At 34.7% G+C, this 12742-nt stretch overlaps 1 protein-coding gene across 3 annotated transcripts in view; it reads left to right on the top strand.

The window, feature by feature from the left end:
* Nucleotides 1-12742, top strand: part of LOC128238976 (suppressor of lurcher protein 1-like) — a 400352-nt gene that overhangs the window by 307501 nt on the left and 80109 nt on the right. The window contains exon 1 of one of the 3 annotated variants that reach the window (XM_052955352.1): nt 619-1066. The exons of the other annotated variants lie outside the window; for them this stretch is intronic. The gene's annotated coding sequence lies outside the window, so the exon portion shown is untranslated. Of the gene's footprint in view, nt 1-618; nt 1067-12742 lie in introns of those variants that run through there. 3 annotated transcript variants of the gene reach the window in all.

Below are 12742 nucleotides of genomic sequence, written 5' to 3' on the forward strand. Positions count from 1 at the left end.
ATAGCTTACACTTACTCGTATGACGTAGTGTATAACTAAAAGATCACACATACACGTACCTGTATGGCGTAGTGCACACACAATAGACTACACTTACACGTACGCGTATGACATAGTGCACAGACAATAGATCACACATACACGTACGCGTATGACGTAGTGCAAAAACATTAGACCACACGTTCACATACTCGTTTGACGTAGTGCATACAAAATGTATCACACATTCACATATGCTCATATGATGAAGTGCACGAAAAATAGACCAAAAATACAAATTTCGGAACTTCTTGAAGATAATGTGAACTTGTTTTTGAATGTACTAGTTCATTAATTATATGTAGACGGTGTATAATAATAATATGCTTTTTTCAACCACATAAATATATTCATATTTAGTATCTATAAACGGGATGAGGAGAACATTTCTATATCAGTCTTCGAAAATAATTCATTTACCAATATGCTTCTTCATCGCGTGGCTTTATTGATAAACAATCATAATACTCATCAGAAAAAAATGAGTATTTATAAGCAGTTAATGTTCTGTCAATAGCAGTTTGTAGTGTGGTATTGTTGGCCTGGGTTCCATTGATTTTCCCGTCAACTGTAGAAGGTGTCTTTTCCACTGCCAGTCGAGGGGCCGATATTGCCTGCTATCAGCCAGCCATCAGTCGAGTAACGCTGGCGTAGCCAAAATCATTGTTCCCCATTCGAAGACTTTGCCCATAAACCGATGGTTCTTTTCTGATGTACATATAAGGATGTTTGGAGCTATTTAGTGCGTCTAGTTATTATCTTCGTCAAGGGGAAAGTGTTTAATTCATTTCGTGCAAGTGTTCGTCTATTTTTTAAGTTGGCTCCGTCGAGGCCAATGCGTGTACAGTATATTTAAAAACGTTGAATTATATATGATGTACTTACTCATCCGAAGAACTAGAATGTTATAGAATATTAATCAAACAGCTACACTAATGAACAACTTAATGATGCAGAATATTATGTGCTTGTCAAATATAAGATTATATTCAGTATGACCGGATGTATGTGGAAATACACTTTTAAGGTGAGTTACACGTGCAGTTTTGCTTTATATATATATATATATATATATATATATATATATATATATATATATAAGTGCAGACACTCGTTGTCGGTAGTGGTTAAACGATTTCAAGAATGTACCATCTAAATCCAAAACTAAAACGGATATTTTCATTATTTTTTATGATGTTTCATTTTTCATACATATGTTTCCTTTGCACTTCAATAAAAGTTAAGTTTTGATATATGCGTAGTAATTTCAAAAGTGTAACTATGATTATATGATTAATCCATATTATTACATTTTAGCATTTCCAAACATTTGAACTTCTGTCAAAAACGTATTCTTCGCAGTAGTCAGTCAAACGTTTTGGTTTAGTATTTCAAACATGCAACTCTTAAACCAAAGGTCAAACCTTATGAATGACTGTGTATATTAACTTCTGTCTCATTGTCTTTTTGCGATGTATAAGACATCTTTTTAGAATTTCGATCGAAGAAGCCGTATCATAGCACGAAGGGAAAATGATTTTTGTAACAGTTTATGATGAGGCACATGGGAGGGAAAAGTGTTCTTTATGTCTAGGAATTCAGCTTTAATATTTGTATAAGCAGATACCAAACCCAGGTACATGCCTGTATCATTAAAATTCGAATTATTGCAAAATTACTATGAACAAATATCGCACAAATAGTTTCATAAGAAGGCATAGTAACGATAACGAATTTTACGAATATGAAAAAAATAACACTTGGCGCTGAAACTTCCGAGCGAATCATCTGCAGAATGTCTCAAAATGTCTTCTCTGACACCGTGATTGCGAAGACTAGGGTCCCGAGGGAGGGTGTTTATAAGAGACACTGATGCAGAGCCGGTCTCGTTAATTCGCCACTATCGCACTGCAAATGGAGCCGTATTATATGGCATTATCCACACTCCATTATCCGGCGAAAAATTGCCAGGGAGCCTTAACGTCGGAACCTGGTTTCCTGTGGGATTACGAGATACGGTCATCCACTTTACCCTCGTATAATTCACGTTAATTGTGATTTTAATACAAAATTATTCTGCCTGGTGTAATACAGAGACTTATTATTATGGAAATGTTTGATTCACATAGTAAACATAAAACGGAGAGGCAGATTATTTCCATTCATGATTTCCAAAGAAAAAAAATCTTACAATGGTAATTATTATCACGGGTTGGTTTATCCTATTACCAACGTTTTAAAACGGAGAGAAATCTAAAATAAGAAATGCCTAAAGTTAATCTTTTATTGATATAATTTGTGTATGACGTTATTCAGCAGATGCTGTTTTCTGGTAGCAGGCCTCAAGTGTAATTCGGAAGTGTTTCACTGAGACGCAACTTCGGTCATAAAATGAAATTGAATTGTCACCATTGTACGTCTTCATGTCTTCGAATTGTCCTGGTTACTCTGTTTTTACTCTCGATTAGGAAGACCTAGTTTAATACATGTAGGCTTTTTTACGCAGCAACACATCAACTTTGCAAAGAGGAACAGCACCCGTTCTTTTTATCGAACAGATTTAAAACATATCTTTGTAGAACAATTCCAACAAGAATTAAAGCTTGGCATCGATCAATTAAAGCGTTTGAAATTCAGATATTGTAGTCAAAGTTGAAGTTTCCATAATCTCATTGGGAATTTGCTTAAAGGATACACTTGTTTAAGTTGGTAATTAATGGATCTTTTCATGTGCATAAACAATCCTACCTAATGTGTGGCTCCACTAAAATAATTGCGTGCAAAAACTTCTATAATAATACCCCCACCCACCTCCTAGTTGGAACGCTTTAAGCTATTGTTTTGTATTACTCAGAGAGAAAGTTAACCTTCGCTAAGCAATTGTTTTACACTTATTAAGCAGTATCTATTGTTAAATATTTTATGAAGTTATTCTCTGAACAAGAATGAAAATGCCAGGCAAGCGTATTTATATTGAATCAAATGCCACCCCAGAATCTATAAATCAGTACTTTTCTCCTGATACTTCAAACCAAGTTAGTATCGCCATTAAATTTTCCTCAACTACCATTGTTCTATGACACTCGCCAGTGTCTGAAAAAGGCCTCATATAATATTTAAACAACCAGGGTTTTTTTCTGTGAGGAGCCTTATAAATGATGCATCAGAACGCAAGCATTAAGACTTCAATTTAAGCACGATAGAGGCTAATAAATCTTTGACTCATGAAAAGTCTCTTTTCTTTTGAAAATAAATCAATAGGTGTAAAACGCTCACATCATGATTTAGCGAAATAAGATCACTTTTAAGTGAAATATTATCTGAAGTGAAACTAACTTACAATTTAGCCATTCTGTTTGGCATGTAATTTGAGTGCAAATTTATTTATTGATGATTATCTTTTATAATCTGACAGGTATAAAAAAAACTTTTTGTGAAATTACTGGATCTCTTCCTGGTATGCCTTTGTTTAATATAATGTTTAGATTAAGCTTAATGTACGTTTGGATATTAATGAGCGTGCGTATTTCTCTGCAATCAGCATTTATCTACAGAATATAAATGCTTAGTGACAGAAACCGTTGGCAAATCTACTTTTAATTTATAAAGTATGAAAATACAGTCGAAACTCGCTATGTCGAATTCTGTTATCTTGATGTCCTTGTTAGTTCGAAGTTTTTTTCGGTTAAATTAAAATCTGTTTGAAATTCGGTTATATCGAATGTTCGTTATCTCGATGTATTTCCCAAAGTTCAAACGACTTTGACATAGCTGTACATGCATTCAGTGCTCCTATAATTGATCAACATCGTATATTGTTCATAAGAAAATAATCAGAAAAAATACATCAACTATTCAAAGAGTCCGACGTTTAACATTAATTTGATCGATGAACACGAAATTGATCACATCAAGAAGCCAAAGGGTGCACATTGTTGTGCAATAATTCAATTAATGTTCTTCATGGTGCTTAGGCGGCATAACGAATAGAAACATACTATAATAAAATCATATCGCAGTGTGTGTACACGTCAATTGTTACTCGTTGTCGTTAATACAAAAGGTTGTTTATTTCAAAAAGCATAGACTATGTATTAGCAAATGCGTCTTTGGCAAGCTTCCTTACCTATTTCTTGGACGAATTGACTATGGCAAGCTTCCTTGCATATTTCTTGGAAGAATTGAATATCATTGCTTATTATATGAAGATGAATGCCACTTTGATTTAATACAGGCTTTTCTAGTCGAGAACAACGGAAAAGAAACAACATATTATACCTAAACAACAAGAAACAATGCCATTAAGTCCACTACAAACAAGCAGAAATGTAGTAGCTATACAAAATATGTTTTAAATACATCCAATATTTTTTTTACTTCCTATGACAAATGAATAGATACTGTTATGAAACCCAGTAAGAATCAAACTACTGACTGCAAAGTATTAATACAAATGTCTTCCGATGAAATCTAGACGTCACGGTTATTCAAATAAAGTCATGATTTCGTATGTGGTTATCGGGCCCCCATTTTTAATACCACCCAAGAGTTGCTTATATTATTAAGCCAAATTTCTTCCTCAATCTTGATAAGTTAAACTGAGGTAACTGAGATAAGAATAAAAGCGAGGGACTCCACGCGTACTTTGACCAGCCCAATTGCGTTCATATCCCTGATAATGACACCAACCCTGCAATTCATTACTTATATTTACACCAATAGTTCATTATTTCATTCAATAATTGTTAAAAAAAATACTTCATTTCATTTAGGAAAACCTTTCAGTTACTCTTTCCTACCAATTCTGTAAATAGAACGACCCGACTGTAACCGGAAGCATTTTTTCAAATGACGTCACAATAACGTGGGAAAAGATCAGCCACTTGAAATCACTTTTAAACGTAAAATTCAAACACTTATGGCAACAATTTATTTAAATATAAAAAACAATACTTTCTAAAATGTTGATTTATATTTTACGGGACCTGCTGACACAATACAAACAATAACAAGTTCAATATTGTTCATGTATATTGTTTATGCATTTAAGGTGTAAATATATGTTCTTTTACTTATCTCGAGAGAAAGAAAAAGAAAGGTGTACGTGTAAGTGTTACAGAATTATCCCGCATGTTTTCAGTTGAATTGTTTACATATAAGTGGATTAATATTCAATTAAGTAGTTTTTATTAAATTATTTATAAATATGCGGGGTAAACCCTTTTTCTAACAAATTCAAATTGAGCTTTCTTATAGAACACATGTTTTATTTATCTCATTGTGATGTTTTTTATTAATCTGGAAACAAGGCGTAGCAAATGTTTAATCGATAAATAAGGGTATGCTTCTTTAACATATATTCTAATTATGAAATTGAAACAAACAAGTCACTTTCCAAACATTCTACGTAACATTTTTGCGCCGATAAAAACATCGACACACTTTGAAGATTAATGAAATTATTATAACTAGAAGAGAGGAAAATACTTAAACATATACACTCACACTCAGATGAAAATGATAAACTATTGTTTGTAAATGTTTCGTCGAGTGAATTATTTATTTAATTTATTTAATTTGGATCAACCCTCGTACGTTTGAATAAAATGACATCATGGTGACATCATGGTGCGACTATATTCGATGCTAGAATTTCATTATCAGTACTGCATAAAGTGGTGTGAATATATGCAATTCTTATTTTACACCGTGTCAAGTTTAACATTAAACATGCTCAGTTGCAAATGAGAGTGTCTCTATGGTATTCCTTCGTTTTCACTCACTATAATGTGATTAAAATATTCCGTTTTCAGCACTCGGATTTTTACATTCACTGCTAAATGCATTGGGAACACAAAGTGTATTTGGATAAAGGTTCTGAAAAAACATTTCCCTGTTTGAAATGGTGTAAAAGAAAATGCCGAGCTACAGCACAATTTGAAGCAGATATGTCCTTATGATAACTGTCGGTATACATTGACTCTTTTTTAAAAGAACAGAGCAGAACTGTTAAAGGACGATGATTATTACCACGTTATCTTACATGACAATTATAAATCATCAACAAGGTGCATCCAAGGTTTCAAATATAGTTATCCTGTATTTACATATAAATATATGTATATTTATCAATATTTATCAATATAATAGGGTTATTAGTACTGCGTTTTGATCCGGGGGGTTGTATTCGACTCGAGTGGATTTTTGCGGATTCGGATTTCACTCGGTTTGCGCCTCGTGAAATCAAAATTTGCAAAATGTCATTTTTACGACGCACTATTTTGTTTTATGACGTCATTCTAACATCGCGCAACGATACTTGTTATGACGTGACGTCACAAGAGTGGAATACGGACTAAGTTATTTTGCGATATGTATTGCGTGTGGATTTATGATGGGTTTATAATAAAAAAGCAACATATGTTTCGTTATAAATCTCCGTTTCACATTGTATCTGAACCCCATTAGCTTGAATTCGCTTGGCTCGATTTCCTCGTTGGCTCGAACTGGATGTAATTGACCGATTTCGTAAAACTGAATGTAATAAGCATTCCCGCCTAGCTCGAATTTAGGTATTTTCGCCAGTCTCTGGGAGTTCGGGCCAACTTGGTTTGACTGTATATGCAACTATTAAGCAAAACAATTACAGCGTGTCAAGGACACAATGGCCAGCCTCTTTGTCGCGGAGGCTCTGCTTTAAACTATTCATTATGATACCTTGGTACAAATAGTTTAAATTATATTGTGATTTAAAAGGCACAATTTATCTTGAAGTTTGTTCAGTACTTGCATATCAATTACGCCTTTACGTCTTTAAATCACGCCTTTTACTTGGGAAAATAAGTACGTGAAACAATTTGAAAAACAGCTACAGAATATGTTGCTTCAGATGCTACAGTGAACATGGTAAAAGCTTTGAGACGGGCACACATTGTCGTATACAGAAGTGTCCCATTGAACATGTTATGGACCGTTTCCATTTGAATTCACGCCTTATTACAAACGTTGATAATGTCGGGGAAGTATTGTACACAAGAACAACACTGTGATTCCCTTCACACCCTGGTCATTGATTCAATTTATTTTAGGCAGAACATAATCGCAAATCTTGGACACACGTGGAGATGTTCGCGAACGTTGCCTCAAAGTAATTACCTAACTCAGAATGTGGCTTGTATTGTTAAATTCATGTCAACTAGTTCGAAGCAATTATGTTCTTGATGTCTCACCGACATATATTTCTACATTGTGGAATGTACACTGGGCGTTAACAGCTTGCGTAGTAAATTAATATTGCAATAGAAATTAGATGGACAAACGCTGTAACCAAGACTGTACTAAGATCTCCTTTAGTGGCACAAGGGTCACGTGGCATACGAACAAACTCACAAATACAATCTGGAAAAGAGATCAATTTGAAACACAAAGTAAATCAAATGTCTGAAAACTTAAATCAAATGATAGGTAAAAAAACCAACACCCCTGCACCAGCTTATGAAGAAATGGGTTAATAGTTGTCGGGGCGACCTTTAAAAACGCGATATAGGACTTAATTACGGTTGTGGTGAGGCTAGATACTTTCTGGAAGAGAATCACTGCCACACCACAAATGTTATAATTGGATCTGTTTGATTGAACCCACGCAATTACAGCAATAATTAGTGCACTGTCATCAACGCCCACATACCACTGATTTAAACATCAATTCACTCGCCACGGCTGTTCCAGAGTACACAGTGTATTGTATATAAATCTGTGTAAATCATACATTATCTTGAAGAAAAAATACAATACAAGAATGAAATCCCAGGTGCCGACCAAAACACTTCGAGTCTCGCGACTATCGAGCCAAGCGGAAATGTTAAAAAAGAGAAAAACAAATTCGGTCTTTATATCCTGTTCGAACCAACGAGGAAACCGAGCCAAGCGATATCGAACCAACGGGTTTCGACCGTAACTTGACGTGTACACAAGCAGCGAAATGTTCGATGTGGTGGTTAACTAACAGTTCAATTCATCATTGGCGTATTCCATCTGCGTATTACCAACCGTAATAAATTCTTATCTAATCAGTCAGAGTACGGTCCTTAAACCAGTTATCCACTCCTACGCACGGGTAACAGAAAGTAGAAAAATCACTTTATGAGCTTATAAAATATTGCTCTCCCTGAGCCAATTGATGACCACTGTCTGCGGGACTGTTATCATAGCGTTTTATCACGCATTTCGGTGCTGCATACACTAACTCCACAGACTAGCTGCATATGGCCATGAACTATGCGTGTAGGTAAAAGTAGGACCAATTCAACGTCTTTATATTTTGAAGCCCATGCCTTCAAATTGTCGGTGCGTTATTTTAAGGCGAACTGACGGATGAAGTTCTAGATGCATGAACAAGATGATACATGTTCCCATGTATGGCCGAACTAATAAAAAGAGGCCGGACAAATGCATGTATTATACTGGAATATGAATTCATTTGACAGAGAAACCCTTCAGAGGCACACAATGCATATATACGTAGACTGATCAATCATTATATATAAAACCGAGAATCGAACATTTTTCTTGTCAAACACCTGTATATGTCCATAAAAAGCAATATCCTTTTGTTATACTACTGAATTGCTATCTTTGTACTTTTCATTATCGTTGAACGGATTATTGTCCTAGCGAATGTGAGCTCAGTAATAGACACCATAAGAGAAAGCTTTCCGAGGGACTTTATTTGCAGAGGTCATCCCGCCTTTGGTCTATTGATCGATTATTGGAGAAACATAAAAAATACTGTTCAAGGGCTTGCCTGTGTTGTTTTGATTTATGTTATTTTGAATGCATATACAAACTATCAAATAGCAAACATGGCAAGATATATATTAAATTAACTATTAAGGACATAGGAACATCTGCGTTTGGATGGTGCTCAAAACTGATCATCAAACCGGGCAAAAACATCGGGTACTTCGATTTCCCCTAAAGCATACGACGTTCACTCGCGTAAGATCGTACCTACGATACGATCACAACCTCTCAAAACACTTTAAACTAAATATATTTATTAAATCATCCTTCACTTTAATGTAAATATTCTTTCTTATAAGGATATGACAGTTAAAGCGTTGTCCGTTTTTCCGATTCCTAACATAATTACTCCGCGAATTATCCAAGTAGTTAAATACTACTACAAAGCGATGCTAGAACTATCGAGAAATTTGATATCAGATTATGTGAACCAATTCAGATGCGAACGACGTCGGCGTTGGTGTATGGATTTTGCCCAAGTCAATCCACGGACTGAAATCCCTAGAGATTCGCGTTTGCTGCGTGGCAATAATGTGATATGAGACCAAAACCTTTAATTTGTACCATAATCGTACAAATTAGAATCTCTAGTCTGCTGTTTTATCCCTTTTATTAGGTCGAAGCAAGAGTACAAAGTGAGATATTGAGCTTTAACATTCATCAAAAACGTTAATAAGTACTGTGTCCTTTCTTTGGTTTGGTGACAAAAATATACCAAATCGCTTGTTTTTACGTAAAGCCTAACATTAGAGTGTTCTAGTTCTACTATTACGCTCGTGGCTATAATGCGATATAAAGCATAACAACTATTCACAAGGATCTCAAAGCTGTACTGTGATTTGCACAATGGTCTCAAAATCTGTAATGTTTTGGCTGTTGGGCATTTTTCTGTTCTCAAACTCACAGAAAAACATGGATGGATAGTATATCATTTTGAAAGATGGTTTTGGTTTTATTCCGATATTTTTTTCAGTTATGAATTTTAAAAAAGAACCCTGAGATACCTGTTATGTGGTGTCCTTTTATCTTTCAGTATTGTTTCAAAAGTAGCAATACTATCTCATCCATGCTGTTAAAATGTATCATGTCCTGACGGTCAGAAACTCTACTGTTGAAGTAACACTGTCCCCTTTTCTTTCTTTTTTTTTGGATATTTTGTTGTATAGCGGTTCTAACAAAATGGCCATGGACTAAAGGAATTTATTTGTCACTTTTGCAACTTTTAATCTTATGGAAATAATAACACACATCTAGCACACTGCTTGTTCATTGGAAATGAACTTGACTTTCCATGCATATCTCCTTACACAGACCTCAGTTATTTTCATAATCATTTGGACATGTATTTGTGCATCTGGCATTGAAAAACATGAAAGTATATATACTAATACAATGGGTTAGAGTGACAATAATAAGTAAGAAGATGCAATTCTGCAACTTATAAAACAGTAGACTTTACATTTGAGTACAGTCATACAAAATAATTCCTTTATGAACGTTGTGATAATGGCCGGAAAAACAATAAAACTCCTTATCACACAATAACAAACACAACGAAGTATTAATTGTGACACCAAGCAAATCAATTTGTTCCAGCAGACAAGTTCAAAGGAAAATATCAGCGCGAGCTGTAAGAAAAAGCCATATATTTCCATATCGGAAATTGTAGAAGACGTTCGGGCGGAAATCAGAAAGTAATATTAAGGTCTATACATTAGAAATCAATTCTTGATTTCGTGATTCTGGCCATTATCTTGTAAGACCAATCACCGGTCTCTCGGCAAACACGGCGCATCATTTATGCCTACTTAGGCACGTTCCGTGTGCCTAATTTAACATTTGTGGTAATGCTGTGTGGACGAGACTTAAATACAGTTTGTTCTGGGATAACGGTTGTTCCTTTGTAATGCGTTTTTATCTTCGAGTATAATAACAGGGCACTTTGCTCGCATATATTACCATTATATTATTTATTACAAACAGCATGCAACGTCTTTAAATAGCTTTCTGATTGCCATGCTCATTGATGATAGTGATATGAAGTGATTTTGACTTGCGTGAAAAATGATTGAAAAAGAGGCTTTTAAATTACTGTTAAAAATATTGTTTATTATTTTCAATATGCATCCAAACAACAAAATATCAGTTTCACATGTCTGTAGAGAAACTATCAATCCAATTATCTGATTGTTTTCGTTGTTGCAGTTTAAAAACAAGTTTAAAGTCGTCAATAATGAACAACCATTTGCAAATTTAGAAATACAACATGAACATAATTCAACTTTAGGTGGTAGCCAAAAAGACCTTAAATATTGTTTTTAGATGTAAAATTGCAAGGATTGCACCTACATCAACAACTCAACAGAAACGTCATTCTAAATTTCGATGATGACGATGGCGAAATCCAGTCATTTAAATCAAGATCTTTTAAAATAAAAATCTTGGTAAATAATTCAACACAACATCTGGCCAATTGCCTTGCACTTCATTAAAAGATCGTTCCTCACATCAAACCAGTGATGGTGACCGCACATTCCCAGTGGAGTGATGGTATCCATGGCGCCTCATTTGTTCACACAGTATGTGTCAGCCTCGGAGACGGAGTGGTGTGGCTTAAACTAGACATAATGAGAGTCATCCATCAATTAATACAAGATATAGTTACTTCAGACAAAAGAGTCGACCACTTTGGAATGTAATTTTTCAACGCATATATGTCTGAACGTTTACGCAGTTCGACAAAATGCTTTTGTTGAAAAGTTAGGGTACACCCCAAACGCTCTATTGCTGCTGTAGTGCTGTTAAAGTGAAACACATAAATTCCGAAATCACGTTATGATACACTAATACAGTAACAATGTTGATAACGGTTATATCCTTAAAATATGGCATACATACATACATTCATAAGTGTTTAATCCATCTACACATTCCTTTTGTTGAAGGAGTTTTGTATTGCACCAGCTAATATTTTATATAATTAAATGAACGAAAGAGGCAGGGTTTTTGTTTTTAAAATGTCTAGGATTTAATGTACATGGACTTGAGATATGTAAATGTTTTGTAATTTTAAGTTTGTGTTTTGATAGAAAATGAGCATAATTAGAGAAAACGTCTTTCGATTAATCTTTTTCTCAAAAGGAATTTTGCAAAATGGTAATTGTCTATTCAATAGCAAACACAGGGCCAAATGAATTAGCCAAAACCCCACTATGAGTGGTACGTATCCCACAAGGAGTATTTTCATCAGCAAAGACACATACTAGACAGTTGACATAATGCAGATGGATCGCAGACTTCCTGCATTGCTCTGTATAGATCATTACACTCAATTACGGCGTCTTGATCTATAAGCGGAATAACCTAATTGCTAAGCAAACCGCATTCCCTGTACAGCTTGCAAGTACTTATTTTGCGTATTTCGGTCCTGAATAAGGATCAATAATACAATGTAAACTACCGGGACAGGCTCAGTAGTCAATCATTTAGGAATTAGCCCTGTTTAGAGACACAAACAAACACCCAAATGTCACGGAACGAGATACATAGCATGTGCAAACTCGACAAACAGATCGAACATGAGCCAGAAAAGCTTTATCAAACACTTATCTCATTTTTATACGGTAATATTTGAAGCCATCTTTCAATGGCCAAGAATCTTATCTCTTCATTGACAAAACACGTAATGTAATAAGACATACCAACTTGTTTGGCGTTGGACAAGTTGATGGCTTGTAACCAATGATTCTACTTCGTTGCTTACACTTTTGTGATTTGATAATGAAGAAACAATAAAAAAAAAACATTTTAGTGTCATAATCACATTCATAAGTGGTGTTAGACCTTAAGGAAATGATCTTTATTAAAATCACGATAAACTCAGTTTTATGTTAAGTAAAAT

Source organism: Mya arenaria, chromosome 6, assembly GCF_026914265.1.
Source record: "Mya arenaria isolate MELC-2E11 chromosome 6, ASM2691426v1".
Lineage (NCBI taxonomy): Eukaryota > Metazoa > Mollusca > Bivalvia > Myida > Myidae > Mya > Mya arenaria.